The sequence below is a fragment of the Elephas maximus genome, chromosome 11 (genome assembly GCF_024166365.1).
Source record: "Elephas maximus indicus isolate mEleMax1 chromosome 11, mEleMax1 primary haplotype, whole genome shotgun sequence".
NCBI classification, from domain to species: Eukaryota; Metazoa; Chordata; class Mammalia; order Proboscidea; family Elephantidae; genus Elephas; species Elephas maximus.
The window spans coordinates 86,727,776-86,746,180 of record NC_064829.1 but is presented as its reverse complement, the minus strand read 5'-3'; the positions used below and the strand labels follow the sequence as shown (position 1 = coordinate 86,746,180).

General features: G+C 40.6%; 1 protein-coding gene across 5 annotated transcripts in view; it reads right to left on the bottom strand.

The window, feature by feature from the left end:
• The window catches only part of KCNG2 (potassium voltage-gated channel modifier subfamily G member 2), a 67,894-nt gene that overhangs the window by 34,977 nt on the left and 14,512 nt on the right, over positions 1-18,405 (bottom strand). Inside the window, exon 1 of one of the 5 annotated variants that reach the window (XM_049900943.1) lies at positions 4,373-5,338. The exons of 3 other annotated variants lie outside the window; for them this stretch is intronic. The gene's annotated coding sequence lies outside the window, so the exon portion shown is untranslated. Of the gene's footprint in view, positions 1-2,152; positions 2,832-4,372; positions 5,339-18,405 lie in introns of those variants that run through there. One more of the 5 variants, XM_049900944.1, reaches the window with a different exon arrangement.

The window sequence follows — 18,405 nt, the reverse complement described above, 5'->3', positions numbered from 1 at the left end:
AAGATATTACCGTCAGTGTTACAAAGCTTTCCGGTAAATGTAATAAATAAAGAGAAGTTGCTGGGACATAACAATATTTACAATCCTGAATTAAAATTAGCCAGGGTTTCTGTAAGTGCTCATTTGGGGTTCTTACACATAGCACACACATACTTGCCCCCCCCCCCCCACACACGATGGCACTTTCACACTTTGGCAGGTCAATTAATTTACGTACATGTTTGTAAAACAAACGGCACCCAGGCAACCCCAGTAGAGGAGGGAATTATTGCATAAGTGAAGATATCGAAGGATGGTTTTCCAAACCAGTGGTTCTTAACTGGGGATGATCTCCTACCCCTACTGGAGACATTTTTGGTTGTCACAGTACAGGGGTGGGGGGAGGGTTCTAAGTGACATGTAGGGGGAGAGGCTGGGATGCTCTCACTGTAGTGCACAGGACAGCCCACCACCAAGAATGATCCAGCCCACTGCTGAGGGTGAGACCCTCTGTTCAAAACTTATCAGTCTTATTGAGTAAACAGCTAGTTCTGACGGCAGCGCAAGGAAAGAAAGAATAAAAAAAGCTGGATAGAAGTTCAGAGTTTGGAGGGCAACACAAGGCTGTTGGGGAGGACCAGTCAGAAGAAGTTTTGCAGGAAGGTGAGAGGTGCTGCTATCAAAAGGAGGAACATCAAAGCAAGGGGGAAGTTCAAAGGGTTGGTTTTGATCTAAGTTTAAAAGCTAACTATTTGAGGATTAAAAAAAAAAAAAAAAAGTGATGCCATAGATTTTGCAAGATAATTAATCCAGCCAATTAAAGCTTTTAGTAAGTTGTTCCCTGCCTCTGTTTTGGTTAAGGTATCTTCATAAATTCCGTTCCCACTTCTCACATACTTGGTTTTCCTTTTCCCTCCCTTCTTACTGTCAGCCATGCTGTGGCCCACAGTATTCTTTCACAGGAAATGGGGTGACCACAGCTCAGGCCCTTCTCAAAGGTGAGTCCAATTCTTGTATGTCAGTCTTTTCTTTTCTCCAAGATGCACTTTACTTTGTGGTTGGAATATTTTGCCTCTGAGATGACGCAGGTTGCAAAGAGCAAAAACATAAAACGGAGTCATGTGACAATAAGAAAAAAAGTGATCTAAGTAAGATATAAATTTCTTATGTATATTGACCTTAGCTGAGGATAGTTTAAAATAAATATTGCATCTAGCATCACGACAACACACAGGTCACAAGTTAATATTTGGTGAGCATTTTTGCTTTTCGATTCTTACTTGTGCTACCAGAAAAACATAAATTAAGGTAATCATCAGCCATGGGTTAAAAAAGAGAGAGAGCACAAAAAGTAAATAAGAAATTTTCAATAAAACAAGATTCTTAGGTGATGTTAGTAGTCTCAAAGATAAGTACTATCAGTGTCATTTCTACTATTCTTTTTGATTATTAGCCTCACGTGTTCAATTACTGTACATTTTACAATGGATTTATTTTCTGTATGTCAAAATTACACAAATTACAAATAGGTTTTTAAAGCATATATATGAACAGGACCCCAGACTGGCTAACTACATCTATTTTTAGCCATGTTGTTGACAGAGAAATTAAAACATTTTTAAATTATGATTTATAAGAACTAGGCATAATCTTCAAATCTCTAAGACATATAGATATTTGATAATTAATAACTCTTGCCCAACTTAAAAAAATTGTTGAGGTTTGTTTTATGGTCTATCTTAGCATATGTTCCATGGCATTTGAAAAGAAAATGTATTCTGCTGTTGTGGGTGGAGTGTCTTATAAATATTAGCTCCTGTTGGTTGATGGTGTTGTATCCAACTATAATTGTGGAGTTGTCTATTTCTACTTTCAACTCTATCATTTTTTGCTTCACTTAACTTGTAGCACTGTTGTTTGGTGCATATATATTTAGGATTGCTATGTAATCTTGGTGGATTGATCCTTTATCACTATAAAATGTCTCTGGTAATTTTCACTACTCTGAAGTCTACGTCATCAAGTACTAATATAGTCACTCCATCTTTCTTTTGATTAATATTTGCATGACATATCTTTTTCTTTCCTACTTTCAACTTACCTATATTGTTATATTGAAGTGAGTTTCTTGTAGACAACAACTCAAGAGGAGAAGAAAGTCTATTGTACTTACCCATAATTTTGCTTACTGTGCTGTTCCTTCCTGATGTTCCAAAGTTCCTTCTTTTACCATTTTCTTTCTGTTTAGAGGATTTCCATTACACAATCTTTAATGATAGGTTGGCTGGTGACAAATTCTCTTAGTTCTCCTTCATCTGAGTATGTCTTGATTTCATTTTTATTCCTGAAGGATTTTTTCACTAGACATAAAATTCTTCGTTGATAGTTCTTTTCCTTCAGCACTTGGAAAATGATATTTCACTTCTTTTTGGCTATCATGGTCTGATGAGAAATTCACTGTATTCAAATTATTTTTCCTCTATAGGTAGTGTGTCTTTTCTTTCTTGCTTCTTTGCAGATTTTTTACTTCTCTTTAGTTTTCAGAAGTTTGACTATGATGTATCTTGGTATAGATTCATTGGATTGGATTTCAATGTTTGGGATTCATTCTGCTTCTTGAATCTGTAGATATATGTCTTTTGCCAAATTTGGCAGGTTTTCAGCCATTATTTCTTTGAACAGAACAAGGAGATACTGCATGGTTTAAATCAGGAAAGATGTGTGTCAGGGTGGTATCCTTTCACCATACTTATTCAATCTCTAAGCTGAGCAAATAATCTGGGAAGCCAGAGTAGACGAAGAAGAATGTGGCATTAGGATTGGAGGAAGGCTCATTAACAACCTTCAATATGCAGATGACATAACCTTGCTTGCTGAAAGTGAAGAGGACTTGAAGCACTTACTGATAAAGATCAAAGACTACAGCCTTCAGTATGGATTGCACCTCAACATTAAGAAAACAAAAATCCTCACAACTGGACCAATAAGCAACATCATGATAAACAGAGAAAAAACTGAAGTTGTCAGGGATTTCATTTTCCTTAGATCCACAGTCAAGGCCCATGAGAAAGAAGCAGTCAAGAAATCAGACAATGTATTGCATTGGCGAAATCTGCTGCCAAAGACCTCTTTAAAGTGTTAAAAAGCAAAGATGTCACTTTGAGGACTAAGATGTGCTTGACCTAAGCCATGGTATTTTCAATTGCCTCATAGGCATGCCAAATCTAAACAATGAATAAGGAAGACCAAAGAAGAGTTGATGCCTTTGAATTATGGTGCTGGTGAAGAATATTGAATATACCAGAAGAACAAACAAACCTGTCTTGGAAGAAGTATGGCTAGAATTCTCCTTAGAAGGGAGGATGGTGAGACTTCATCTCATGTACTTTGGACATGTTATCAGGAAGGATAAGTCCCAGGAGAAGGACTTCATGCTTGGTAAAGGGTCAGCAAAAAAGAAGAAGACCCTCAATGAGGTGGATTGACACGGTGGCTACAACAATGGGCTCAAACATAGCAACAATTGGGAGGATGATGCAGGACCAGGCAGTATTTTGTTCTGTTGTACATATGTTCACTATGAGTTGGAATCAACTTGATGGCACCTAACAATATTCCTTTGAGTATTTTTCATCTTTCTCCTCTCCTTCTAGGACTCCAATGACATGAATGTTAGATCTTTTGTTATAGTCCTACAGGTTTCTGAGGCTTTGCTCTCCCCCTTATCCCCAGTCTACATGTTCTCTCTGGTGTTCTTATTGGGTAATTTCTATTGTTTTATCTTCTAGTTCACGGATTCTCTCATCTGTCACCCCCATTCTGCAGTTCAGTCTGTCAATTGAATTTTTCATTTCATTTGTTTCATTTTTCAGTTCTAAAATTTCCATTTGATTCTTTTTTGTAGCTGCCATTTCTTCAGAGACTATTTTTTAGAAAAGAGACTGTATAATTTTATTTGTTTCAAGCATGTTCCAATTGTTCATTGAAGTATTTTTGCAATGACTGCTTAAAAATTTTTGTCCGATAATGCTACATCTCTGTCATCTTGGTGTTGGCAACTATTTATCATTTTTTTTCCATTGTGTTTGAGATCTTCCTGGTTCTTGGTATGAAGAGTGATGTTTTAATGAAGGAAACCCTGGTGGCGTAGTGGTTAAGTACTATGACTGCTAACCAAGAGGTCGGCAGTTCAGATCCACCAGGCACTCCTTGGAAATTCTATGGGGCAGTTCTATTGTGTCCTATAGGGTTGCTATGAGTTGGAATCAACTCAACAGCACTGGGTTTGGTTTTTTGGGTTTGGGTTTTAATGAAACCTGTACATTGTATTATGTTAGGAGATTCTGGATCTTATTTAAACTTTCTATTGTGGCTAGCTTCCTCTGAAACTCACCCGGCAGGAAGAGAGGGGAGTGCCATCTCATTACTGCAGGAGTAGGGGTAGAAGTCCAGGTTCTCCATTGACACCTGAGGGAGGGGCTCCTCATTAGTGCTGGTGGGGCGTTCCAGCTCCCCATGTGGCCTTGTCATTGCTGGGCAGTGGTGAAAGTTCTAACTCTCCACGAGGTCTTCTCGACACCACTCCAATGGTGGAGGGCTCGTTACTACAGGTGGGGGTTGGAATCCAGTCTCCCACTTGGCCTGTGCTGGTGGAGGTAGGGCCATGGTTTTTCTGTAGTGTTTGGTGACCCTATTGCAGTTATTGTCTAGAAGTTTTCTGTCCTGCTAGGTTACGTCTTTACTGTTCCTTCACTTGAGAGACCAGGTCTGGGGCTTTTTTTTATTGTTGTTGTTCCCAGGTGGCTGGCTTCTGTGGCACCATCTGGAATCTATAAGGCAAAGAGAAAACACAGGGCACCCATTGCTGGGCTGTGCCCTGGGCATCGAGGCCCCAGCTGGTCTGTCTTCTCTTCCCTCCCCCATTTCAGCTGTCTCCTTGTGCTCATTTTCTTTCTTGTGTAGGTTGAATGTAGCAGGAAGAATAGGGAAAGCACATCCACTCATCTTTGCACAAGCCCCCAAAGATTTTGAAAGCAAGCTAGAAAATGTTTGCTAATCTCATGATTTATAAAAAAGCCATTTTTAAAAGAAGCCCCACTTACTCTGGAAATCAGCTACAATGAAGTAAAACCAATGTACAGTGACTTTTTCTTTAAAAATTTACCTAACTTATGTACCTGATGCGTACTGAGCATCTAGTGGGTCTTTTACTGTCCAGTCGTCCAGGGTCTTCCGAGTTTTAGCACACTGTCTAAAGACAAATGTGCAAGCTGTCAGATGCTTCAGGGGCCCACTGACTCTTATTTCTGAACAAACCATTTTTCTAGTATTATTCTTAGAATAACAGCCACTTAAATCAAGTGGTTCCTGTCTCCCAAGCTGACTCAGGCTCCCACAGTTTTAAAAAGCAACCTCATTTGCATCCCTGTGGGTCCCAGGAGCATCCCTGCTCGCATCCAGGACCTGAACTCTGTCCACAGCTCTCAGCCCACCTCCTGCCTGTGCCCGGCCCCTGGCAGCACAGGCAGGCGCTCAACGCAACCCACTGCTTTACGCTGCCTTTTAGGAACTTGAAGTTAGTAAACCTCATAAGGAAGAAATTTCCCTCTAAGTATTTGTGAAGTAAAGACGATTCTATAGAAAAAACTTGAAGTATGAATAAGAAAAGATTCCTCTTATACTCAGGAGAGTGAACACATCCAACACAGCTCACAATTCATGTGGTTAAATACCTTTTTCTCCTACCGACAAGACCGGTCCTGCCTACGTAGAAACCCCTTCTCACTAGAGAATGGTTGATTCCTGACCTGAGGCTGGGGAAGTATGGGTGAGACCAGACTCCATGGGCCAGACAGCACAAAAGGGCTGTGTTCTAATGGGTATGTGGCCAGAGGACATGGGAGCAGGCACAAGAGGCTCCTGCTGTCAAGCCTCGAGCATTGAGAAGCATGATGACTATAACTTAATATACAACACTGAGTAGATAAACATCCATGAGTCTGTGGTGATGCTTCAAGTAACAAAAGAGAGAGAGAGGAAAAACAACGAAAACCCATCTGCTACCATAGGAGGGCACCATATTCACCTGGGATCAACTCCTGGCCACTACAAAGGTTTATGACAGAAACATCCAGTGCGTACCACCAAATCCAGCAACAGACCCAGAACGCCGTCCTGACGGGCCACCCTGAGGTGACTCGAGGGAAGCAGCCACGTCCTCTTTCTCCACCTGATCAGATGTGCAGACCTAACTTCCAGGGCACAGTAGGCATGAGGTGAGAGCAACAAAGTAAACTAGATCCCAAGGAAACAACCGGAGAAACCAGAGTGCAGCCACTCCATGAAACCACAGCCTGGATTCTTCAGACAGTCATACGTTTTGGTGTAAGATTAAAGTTGTCGTTCCTGTTGTAATTCAGATTGCCTATAGTGCTTGGTGGAAACCCTGGTGGTGTAGTGGTTAAGTGCTACGGATGCTAACCAAGAGGTCAGCAGTTCGAATCCACCAGGCACTCCTTGGAAACTCTATCAGGCAGTTCTACTCTGTCCTATAGGGATAGGGTCGCCATGGGGTCACTATGAGTCGGAATCGACTCGACGGTAGTGAGTTTGGTTTTTGGTTTGATGGTGCTTGGTTATTATTTTTATAATCAGACAAGGCAATCTTTCTTTTTTTTTATTCACAAAATAAAATAAAATTTCCCAATCATGGCAATCTTTCTTTTTTTTAATTCACAAAATAAAATAAAATTTCCCAATCATTTCATGCAGAGGAAGCTTTTCCCATGATGAAGGCCTTGCTCTTTGCAGTGAGTGAAAACTCTCTTGGCAAGACTCATGTAAGTGATATCTCTCGCATCAAGATATTTTATTGCAGAACCGAGTTCTTTGCCTTGACTGAGTTTTGGAAGTTGGTGTACAGAGCTATTCTCTGGCAGCTGGCGACATCTGCTCGTTCTGCACAGACCCTGCTTCAGCCTGCCAATTCTCACCATGGCTGCTGGCTGACGCAGCTCCCCTGCTGTTCAGTTGACCTTGATTGGATGCTGCCCTTATGAAGAACTTTGCTCTCTGGATGCTGCCTTTGTTTCCTTGGGCCGCTGTAACTCTGGGTGGCTTAAAATAACAGAAATTTATTCTCCCCCAGTTCTGGAGGCCAGAAGTCCAAAATCAGGGTGTTGCTGTATGGATTCTGAGGCTCTGAGAGTCTCTGTTCCATGCCTCTCTCCTGGCTTCTGGTGATGGGTGGGTCTCCATGGCTTGTAGATGCATCACCCCTATTTCTTTCTCCTTCTTCACATGGCATCTTCCCTCTGTCTCTTTTCCTTTTTTATAGGATCCCAGTCATATAGGATTAGGACCCACCCTACTCCAATGTGACCTCAGATTAACTGATAACATCTTCAAAGATCCTATTTCCAAACAAGGTGATGTTCACAAGTACTGGGGTAAGGACTTCAACATGTCTTTTGGGGGACACAATTCAATCCACAGCAAGGACCTAATATTTTATACTTTAAAGTTAAGTATAAGTTTGTTTGTTTTTAGATAAACAAAGTGACAAAACCCCACTACCCAACCAAGAGAAGTTTCCTCTGCCCGGTCTTACCCTAGCTCCTCACTAGTGGCCCCTGGCTACACGAGTCCCAGGTCCTGCATGTTCAGAAGGACTGTGGCTGCTTGGGGGGATCTTTACTGTTAGACACTCACATTTCTTGATTATCTGCTGTGACCGCATCCTCCCACTCCTCTCACCTACTCAGTATAGCGGGCATCTGCCCCTACCAACTGCTTCTGAGAAGGGGCTTGTGGACATAGGCTCACATGCTCTTCTCCAATATGTTCCAATTCCACTGTTGAAATATCTCCTTCCACAACAGCAAGTCAGAATTTGCCCCACTGGTCTTGTCAAGCAAGCCAAGTTACTCTTTTTTATGCATCGACATTTACAGGCTTATTATTCACCCATTTATGCAGCAAACTTGGACTTTTCAGCTTTTTGTTTACCAGTGGCACTAACGTTCTAGTGAAAGTTTGTTTCTTTTAAACTCCATTGTGGACAAACAGACTTGGGTTTTGTTCTATAAACTCACAGGTTTTGTTCTACAAACTTGTAGTTTCTGATTTCTCACTTCCCAAATATAACACTAACAATGTGGGTGTTGAAAGAAAAACAACAATTAGAATCACAGAATTCCCAACAGACATAACAAAGTCAAAGCAAGCTGCGGCAAGAGAGATTTAGGTTAGACGGTAAGAAATTCTTATACAGAGCTGGAGAAACACTGAAATGTTGCGACAAAGGAAAGTTATAAAACTGTCTTCATTAACAATTTTTAAGGGAAATGAGACTTGTAACTATTTTCTCTGACGATGGATATGTTCCTGGCTCAAATAGGACAGCAGACATGGTTGGCCCTCTGAGGCGCATTGTTCATCTGCCTTATGATGTCGGGGGTTTGGGAGGGTGGGGAGATGAAGAGAACACCGCTCTCAGAGACAGGACCACTGGAGAGGAATATCACGTAATAACACAGCTGCTTGTGCAATACCTCAGAAAGCTGCCAAGTGGTGCACAAAAGGGGATTCTTTCTGCCTGTGTGGGAAAAGCCTCTGAGGAGTTGGAAGACTGAGGCTCTAGTCTTGGCCTAGTCAGCCGTAGTCTTGGGCCAGTTATTGCAGTCTTCCTGGGCCTCAGGATCCTCACAGTAAAACTTACACCTGTAAGTCAGTGGCTGGAGCAATCTCAAGTCTTCTAGATTTCCAAAAAACAGCACACAAGAGGAAATGTGGAAAAGAAGATGGAGAGGGACAGTGGAAGAAAAGGAAAGGTTGATGAGGAGAGAGGCTGAGGAGGGACTAGGTGGGCAAGGTTGTTGTTGTTAGGGGCTGTTGAGTTGGTTCTGACTCACAGTGACCCTATGTACCACAGAACGGAACACTGCCTGGTCCTGCACCATGCTCACAATCGTTGATATGCTTGAGCCCATTGTTGCAGCTGCTGTGTCAATCCATCTTGTTGAGGGTCTTCCTCTTTTCCACTGGCCCTGTACTTTACCAAGCATGATGTCCTTCTCCAGGGACTGATCCCTCCTGACAACCTGTCCAAAGTATGTAAGACACAGTCTCGCCATCTTTGCTTAAGAGTATTCTGATTGCACTTCTTCCAGGACAGATTTGTTCATTCTTCTGGCAGTCCATGGTATATTCAATATTCTTCACCAACTCCACAATTCAAAGGTGTCAATTCTTCTTTGGTTTTCCTTATTCATCGTCCAGCTTTCACATGCATATAATGCGATTGAATATGCCATGGCTTGGGTCAGGTGAACCTTCGTCTTCAAGGTGACAGCTTTGCTTTTCAACACTTTAAAGAGGTCCTTTGTAGCAGATTTGCCCAATGCAATGATGCATTACATTGGGTGGGCAAGGAGGAGAGAAGAAAGAGCGAGCTCTGACTCGAGCAGACAGGAGGGACCAAGGCCACAGGGACAGCAGGAGAGGGGAAGAGGAGGGAATGTGGGCAAGCACTGGCGCCCAAGCACGGCGGGCAATGGTCGGAGGCCTTTCTCGGTGAACCCGAGCCCTACATTCCAAGGTTCTAGGATGACCTCTAAGAACATCTTCCAACAGCTGAGGTCCTTTGGCAGTGACACAGAGCCAGCAGTGGGGAGATGCATGCAGTGCAGATTGGGGTTGGCTGTTAGCAAATTCTGTGCATTTCCATGGAGTGCCCCAAAGTCACAAGACGGTCATACCTGCATTAGGAGTGCAGGCACACATGGGCGGGGGAGTGTTCTCTCTTTAATCCTTTTGCCCCATCCCTGCTTCTCTTACATTATGGAGCCCTGGTGGTACAGTGGTTAAGAGCTAGGCTGCTAACCAAAAGGTCCATAGTTCAAATCCACCAGCCGCTCTTTGGAAACCCTATGGGACAGTTCTACTCTGTCCTATAGGGTCACTATGAGTCGGAATCGACTTGATGGCAACGGCTTTGGTTTTCTGGTATACATGGAGCAAGAAGCCCTGGTGGTGCAGTGGTTAAATTGCTCGGCTGTTAACTGAGAGGTCAGCAGATCAAACCTACCAGCTGCTCCTCAGAAGAAGGATGTGGCAGTCTGAGTAAAGATTATAGCCTTGGAGACCCCATGCGGTAGTTGTACTCTGTCCTATAGGGTTTCTATGAGTTGGAATTGACTCGATGGCAACAGGTTTGGTTGGGCTTTTTAATACATGAAACCCTTGGCAGTCTCTTCAAATACCATTTCTGTCTTACATTCAGTGACCAGAGCACAAGGTGGCTTGAAGGAACCATCTTGGGGTGGGGGTGGGGGGTGACATTCTAGCTGACCCAGCATTAATTCTTCCGGCTCTTTCCTCAAGTCCCATCTTTTCTTCCTGTTGAAAACCACCTATTGTTATCTAACCTCTGAGGAATTAATGTTTCCCCAGGCATTCATAATTTATACAAGAAGAAGAACTGATGCCTTTGAACTGTGATGTTGGTAAAGAATACTGAATGTACCATTGACTGCCAGAAGAATGAACAAATCGGTCTTAGAAGAAATACAATCAGAATGCTCTTGGAAGCAAGGATGGTGAGACTTGGGCTCACTTACTTTGGACATGTCATCAGGAAAGACCAATTGCTAGTAAAGGGCATCATGTTTGGTAAAGTAAAGAGTCAATGAAAACAAGGGAGATTCTCGGTGAGATGGACTGATACAATAGCCAAAGCAATAGACTCAAACATATCAAAGATCATGGGAACGATGCAAGACTGGACAACGCTTCGTTCTATTGTACATAAGGTCACCATGAGCTGGCGCAAACACAATGGCAGCTAATGACAGCAATATTTTAAGATACTTAAAATACGGTGGTTTAATTTATAAGCACTCCTTCCAGTTTTCTCTTATGGACTGTTAATATCTCACTTCTGTACACATTTCTCACCCTTGGTCAGTTGTACCATGTGGTGGCTCATGCCCAGTGACTCCTTCTAGACAATGCCATCTCATAAGATCTCGGTTCTTATGGCCATTCTGCCAGCCTTGGAGAAGGAATAAATTCACAATTGGGGGAAAATAAAATCTGCTAGCTCCACTAACCTGGGGAGCTCAGGATAGAATCGGTTCCTGTCCAGGCATAAACAGTCCGTGGACTTTGAATACCTTTCCCCCCTGCATGGACCCGTGCAGGCCTATTTCAGAAGAATAGGCCCTTGTTGGCAGACTGCAACTGTTTCAGCTGTGCGGTGGAAGGTGAGTGTTTGATGTGTGACACCGCTTTGCCTATTAAACTGGGTCCTCACCTACCCACATCAGGGGCCTAAGAACTGGTGGCTCTACTCACGTAACCCAGCCACCTGTGACAGGGGTCCAAGGATAACTGGTACCTCCCAGTCCTTACAACCAAAAGCATTGGATGCCCATGGTCCGTCTACAGAACCCACCCACCTGTGCGCTCTAGGGAACGGGGCACGCTTTCCTCACAGATGGTTGTCAGCCACCTGCCTTGTTCAGAGCGTGACCCCCTGCTGCAACCAGATACCTGTACCTACACCAATCACCCCTGCCCCTCTAAGACTGTAGGACAGATCCTGTACAGCTCACTTGATGACCAACTATCTGGACACCTGAGCTGAATCCATACAAGAAAAGTGAATGGACTCAATAAGCTCATATACCTGATGACAGCTCTAGCCATCTGGTGACAGGACATTAGAGCTTCAAAGGCAAAGATAATCAAGCTAGCTCACTCAAGCAGCCCATTTGGGAATATCAAAACAAAACAAAGCAAGAAGGTAGGATACAGTAAGCAAACATAAAATAAACTAATATAATAGCATAGGTGGCTTGGAGACAACAGTCAATATCAAATCACATAAAGAAGCAGACCATGGTATTCGAACCACACTTATGACCATCTGTTTCTTTTTTTTTTTATCTTATTGTTAGTAGTATGTACTACATATAATGTTGCAGCGCGTAATTTGCTGATGTTATCATTTTCAGATGTTCACTTGCAGATGTTCAATGTTATGACTTACTACTGTAGAGTAGGCAATAATGAAAGCTAAAAAAAAAAGAGGTATTCGACTTATGTCACAACCAACTTTGGATAGAGTCATCAGAACAGAACCACATTGTGAGTTGGGAACTACCTGCAATCCCTTGAGGTAAAAACTGCAGTTAAAAATGAAAATTCCAAATTTCACTTAAAGAACAATAAAAGAAAAAAGAAAATTCTCCAAGAACCCCAATGTTTCATTTAAGGTTTGCCCCAGCCAGGTTTACCCTGTACCAGCCAGAGGGAGAAAACAGCATTGTGTATTCAAAAGCTATTCTAATCTAGGAAAATACTTTTTCTATGTTCAAGGAAAAAGTGAACAAAAAGTATAGACTTTTATGAAACTGTGTATTTGAAAGGACCTGGAGGTTTTCTGGAGCCCTGGTGGTGCAGTGATTAAGCCACTCAGCCGCTAGCCAGGGGGTCAGTGGTTTGAACCCACCAGCTGCTCCACAGGAGAAAGATACAGCAGTTTGCTTCTATAAAGATTTACAGCCTTCGAAACCCTATGGGGCAGTTCTACTCTGTCCAGTAGGGTTACTATGAGTCTGAATTGACTTGACGGATTTTTGGTTTGGGAGGTTTTCTAGAAGGAATTCTGGTGACTCAGTGGTTAAGTGCTTGGCTTCGAACCAAAATGTCGGTGGTTTGAATCCACCAGCCACCCCATGGGAGAAAGATGTGGCAGTTGAGGAGAAAGTAGTCTGCTTCCATAAAGATTTACAGCCTTGGAAACTCTGTGGGGCAGTTCTACTCTGTCGTTTAGGGTTGCTATGAGTTGGAATTGACTCGATGGCAATAAGTTTGGTTTTTGGTTTTTTTGAGATTTTCTAGGGTTATTAATATCAAATAATAAACAGTTTAATGTAAAATGAGTTTCAGTGCAAATTCTAACTTCCAAAGAGTAGACAATTAGGCAGTGATCTGGGGGGAATGTTTAGGTGACCTAGAAACAGGGCCAGTCAGAGGGAAACCATTTCTTGATTGGAAGAAGACAAGCATGTGTGATTCTCTGTACTCAGGAAAGGCACAGAGGCACTGGCATGCATGCAAGAAAGAACAGCTTGTTCCACAAACTATGACCTTCTCTGCCATGAGACCAGAAAAAATGGATAGTGCCCAGCTACCATTACTGAACATTTTGATCAAGGACCCAGTAGATGAATCTTGAGCAAAAGAAGAATAATCCGGGAATGAAACTTCAAATTCATATGGAAACCAGACTTACTGGGTCCAATGAGACATGGGGGGACTCCTGAATCTATTATTTGGAAATAATCTTTAAACCTTGAACCAAAACTATCCCATGAAGCCACTGTTAAACTAAACAACAATTTAGCTCAATTACATAATAAAGAAGTTTGCCTTGGGGAAAAAAAAAAAGCAGACCATGATTGCTTCAACAAGCTCTCAAGACAAATAATCAAGGGATCTACTGGATGAAAGTGCCTTCCTGGAATTAGCAGATGCAGAATACAAAAGATTAATATACAGAACTCTTCAAGACATCAGGAATGAGATCAGGAAGGAGATCAGGCAATACACAGAACAAGCGAAGGAGCACACAGATAAAGCAGCTGAAGAAATTAAAAAGGTTATTCAAGAACATAGTGAAAAATTTAATAAGCTGCAAGACTCTATAGAGAGATAGTAATCAGAAATTCATAAGATTAACACTAAAATTACAGAATTAGACAACTCGATAGAAAGTCAGAGGAGCACAATTCTGGAAGTGGAAGGCAGAATTTGTGAGACTGAAGATAAAACACTTGGCACCAATATATCTGAAGAAAAATCAGATAAAAGAATTAAAAAAAATTAAGAACCCTTAAGAATCATGTGGGACTCTATCAAGAGAAATAACCTAAGAGTGATTGGACTACCAGAAGAGGGAGGGATAACAGAAAACACAGAGAGAATTGTTGAATATTTTTTGGCAGAAAACTTCCCTGATATTGTGAAAGATGAGATGATATCTATCCAAGATGCTCATCAAAATTCACATAAAGTAGATCTTAAAAAGAAAGTCACCAAGACATATTATAATCAAACTCGCCAAAACCAAAGATAAAGAGAGAATTTTAAGAGTGGTTAGGGATAAATGAAAAGTCATCTACAAAGAAGAGACAGTAAGAATAAGGTCGGACTACTTGGCAGAAACCATGCAGGCAAGAAGGCAATGGGATGACTTATATAAAGCATTGAAGGAAAAAAATTGCCAGCCAAGAGTCATATATCCAGCAAAACTGTCTCTCAAATATGAAGGTGAAACTAGGACATTTTCAGATAAACAGAAGTTTAGGGAATTCGTAAAAACCAAATCAAAACTACAAGAAATACTAAAGGGAGTCCTCTGGTTAGATAATCAATAATATCAGATATCAACCCAAGACTAGAACACAGGACAGAGCAACCAGATGTCAACCCAGATAGGGAAATCACAAAAATAAATCAAGATAAAAAAACACTCAAAATAGGGAAACACTGATGCCATTATGTAAAAGAAGACAGCATTAAAACAATAAAGAAGGATTAAGAAATGTAGTCACAGATCTTTCATATGAAGAGGAAGACAAGGCAATATGAAGAAATAAAAGTTAGCTTTAAGCTTAGAAATATAAGGGTAAACATTAAGGTAACCACAAAGGAGACTAACAATCCTACTCATCAAAGTAAAATACAAGAAAAAATAGAGACTCAGCAGGAACAAAATCAACAACAATGAATAAGAGGAAAAACAATATATAAACTACTCAGAGCAAAAAATTAAGTGGGAAAAAGAACCTGTCACCAACACACATAAAAGACATCAAAATGACAGCATTAATCTCATATCTATCCGTATTTATGCTCAATGTAAATGGACTAAATGCACCAATAAAGAGACAGAGAGTGGCAGAATGGATTAAAAAACATGATCCGTCTATATGCTGCCTACAAGAGACACACACACCTTAGACTTGGAGATACAAAATAAAACTCAAAGGATGGAAAAAAATATATCAAGCAAACAACAATCAAAAAAGAGCAGGAGTGGCAATATTAATTTGTGACAAAATAGATTTTAAAGTTAAATCCACCACAAAGGATAAGGAAGAACACTATATAATGATTAAAGGGACAATATAGCATGAGGATATAACCATATGACATATTTATGCACCCAATGACAGGGCTACAAGATACATAAAACAAACTCTAACAGCATTGAAAAGTGAGATAGACAGCTCCACAATTACAGTAGGAGACTTCAACACACCACTTTCCGTGAAGGAGGGAACATCCAGAAAGAAGCTCGATAAAGACATGGAAGATCTAAATGCCACAATCAACCATAGTTCAACACCCATTGACCTCATAGACATATACAGAACACTCCACCCAATAGCAGCCAAGTATACTTTCTTTTCTAGGCCACACGGAACATTATCTAGAATAGACCACATACGAGGTCATAAAGCAAGCCTTAGCAGAATCAAAAACATTGAAATATTACAATGCACCTTCTCTGACCATAAGGCCATAAAAGTAGAAATCAATAACAGAAAAAGCAGGGAAAAGATACCAAACCCTTGGAAACTGAACAATACCCTGCTCAAAAAAGACTGGGTTATAGAAGACATAAAGGATGGAATAAAAAAATTCAAAGAGTCCAATGAGAATGAAAACACTTCCTATCAGAACCTTTGAGACACAGCTAAAGTAGTGCTCAGAGGTCAATTTATATCAGTAAACGCACACATACAAAAAGAAGTAAGGGCCAGTCAAAGAATTATCCCTACAACTTGAATAAACAGAAAGAGAGGAACAAAAGAAACCCTCAGGCACCAGAAGAAACGAAATAAAAAAAATTAGAGCAGAATTAAATGAAATAGAGAACAGAAAAACAATTGAAGGAGTTAACAAGACCAAGAGCTGGTTCTTTGAGAAATTAACAAAATTGATAAGCCATTCGCCAAACTGACAAAAGGAAAACAGGAGAGGAAGCAAATAACCCAAATAAGAAATGAGATGGGTGAAATCAAAACAATCCAACCGAAATTAAAAGAATCATATCAGATTACAATGAAAAATTGTACTCCAACAAATGTGAAAACCTAGAAGAAATGGATGAATTTCTAGAAACACACTACCTACCTAAACTAACAGAAACAGAGGTAGAAAAACTAAATGAACCCATAACACAAGAAGAGATTGAAAAGGTAATTAAAAAGCTCCGAACAACAACAACAAAAAAGCCCTGGCCCTGACAGCTTCACTGCAAACTTTCAGAGAAGAGTTAACACCTCTACTACTAAAGGCATTTCAGAGCATAGAAAAGGATGGAATACTCCCAAACTCATTCTATGAAGCCAGCATATCCCTGATACCAAAACCAGGTAAAGACACCATAAAAAAAGAAAATTACAGGCGCGCTCCTTGGAAACTCTATGGGGCAGTTATACTCTGTCCTATAGGGTTGCTATGAGTCGGAATTGACTCGACGGCACTGGGTTTTTTTGGGGGGGGTTATATCCCTCGTGAAGTTAGATGCAAAAATCCTCAACAAAATTCTAGCCAATAGAATACAACAACATATCAAAAAAATAATTCACCATAACCAAGTGGGATTCATACTTGGTATGCAGGGGTGGTTCAACACTAGAAAAACAATCAATGTAATCCATCATATAAATAAAACAAAAGACAAGAACCACATGATCTTATCAATTGATGAAGAAAGGGCATTTGACAAAGTTCAACACCCATTCATGATAAAAAACTCTCAGCAAAATAGGAATAGAAGGCAAATTCTACAACATCATAAAGGGCATTTATACAAAGCCAACAGCCAACATCATCCTAAATGGAGAGAGACTGAAAGCATTCCCCCTGAGGTAGGACAAGGATGCCCTTTTTCACCACTCTTATTCAACATTGTGCTGGAGGTCCTAGCCAGAGCAATTAGGCTAGATAAAGAAATAAAGGGCATCCAGATTGGTAAGGAAGAAGTAAAAGTATCTCTATTTGCAGATGACATGATGTCATATAAAGAAAACCCTAAGGAATCTTCAAGAATACTACTGAAACTAATAGAAGAGTTCAGCAGAGTATCGGGATACAAGGTAAACATATGAAAATCAGTTGGATTCCTCTACACCAACAAAAAGAACATCGAAGAGAAAATCTCACCAAATCAATGCCATCTACAGTAGCCCTCAAGAAGATAAAATACTTAGGAATAAATCTTACCAGAGATGTAAAAGACCTATACAAAGAAAACTACAAGACACTACAGCCAGAAACCAAAAGAGACCTACGTAAGTGGAAAAACATAACTTGCTCATGGTTAGGAAGACTTAACATTGTAAAAATGTCTATTCTACCAAAAGTGATCTATAGATACAATGCAATTCTGATCCAAATTCCAAAGACATTTTTTAATGAGTTGGAGAAACAAATCACCAACTTCATATGGAAGGGAAAGAGGCCCCGGATAAGTAAAGCATTACTGGAAAAGAAGAACAAAGTGGTAGGCCTAACTCTACCTGATTTTAGAACTTATTATACCACCACAGTAGTCAAAACAGCCTGGTACTGGTACAACAACAGATACATAGACCAATGGACCATAGAATTGAGAATCCAGACATAAACCCAACCACATATGAGCAGCTGATATTTGAAAAAGCCCCAAAGTCAGTTAAATGGGGAAAAGACAGCCTGTTTAACAAATGGTGCAGACATGACTGGATATTCATCTGCAAAAAAATGAAACAAGACCCATACGCCAGACCATGCACAAAAACTAACTCAAAATGGGTCAAAGACCTAAATATAAAATCTAAAATGATAAAGATCATGGAAGAAAAAATAGGGACAATGCTAGGAGACCTAATACATGGCACAAACAGTATACAAAAAATTACTAACAATACACAAACATCAGAAGAGAAACTAGATCACTGGGAGCTCCTAAAAATCAAACAGCTATGCTCATCCAAAGACTTCACCAAAAGAGTAAAAAGATTACCTATAGACTGGGAAAAAGTTTTTAGCTATGACATTTCCGATCAGCATCTGATCTCTAAAATCTACATGATACTGCAAAAACTCAACTACAAAAAGGCAAATAACCCAATTAAAAAGTGGGCAAAGGATATGAACAGGCACTTCACTAAAGAAGACATTCAGGTAGCTAACAGATACATGAGGAAATGCTCACAATCATTAGTTATTAGACAAACGCAAATCAAAACTACAATGAGATTCCATCTCACTCCAACAAGGCTGGCATTAATCCAGAATTAATGGGGGGGAATGTAAAATGGTACAACTGCTTTGGAATTGACTTGGTGCTTTCTTAAAAAGCTG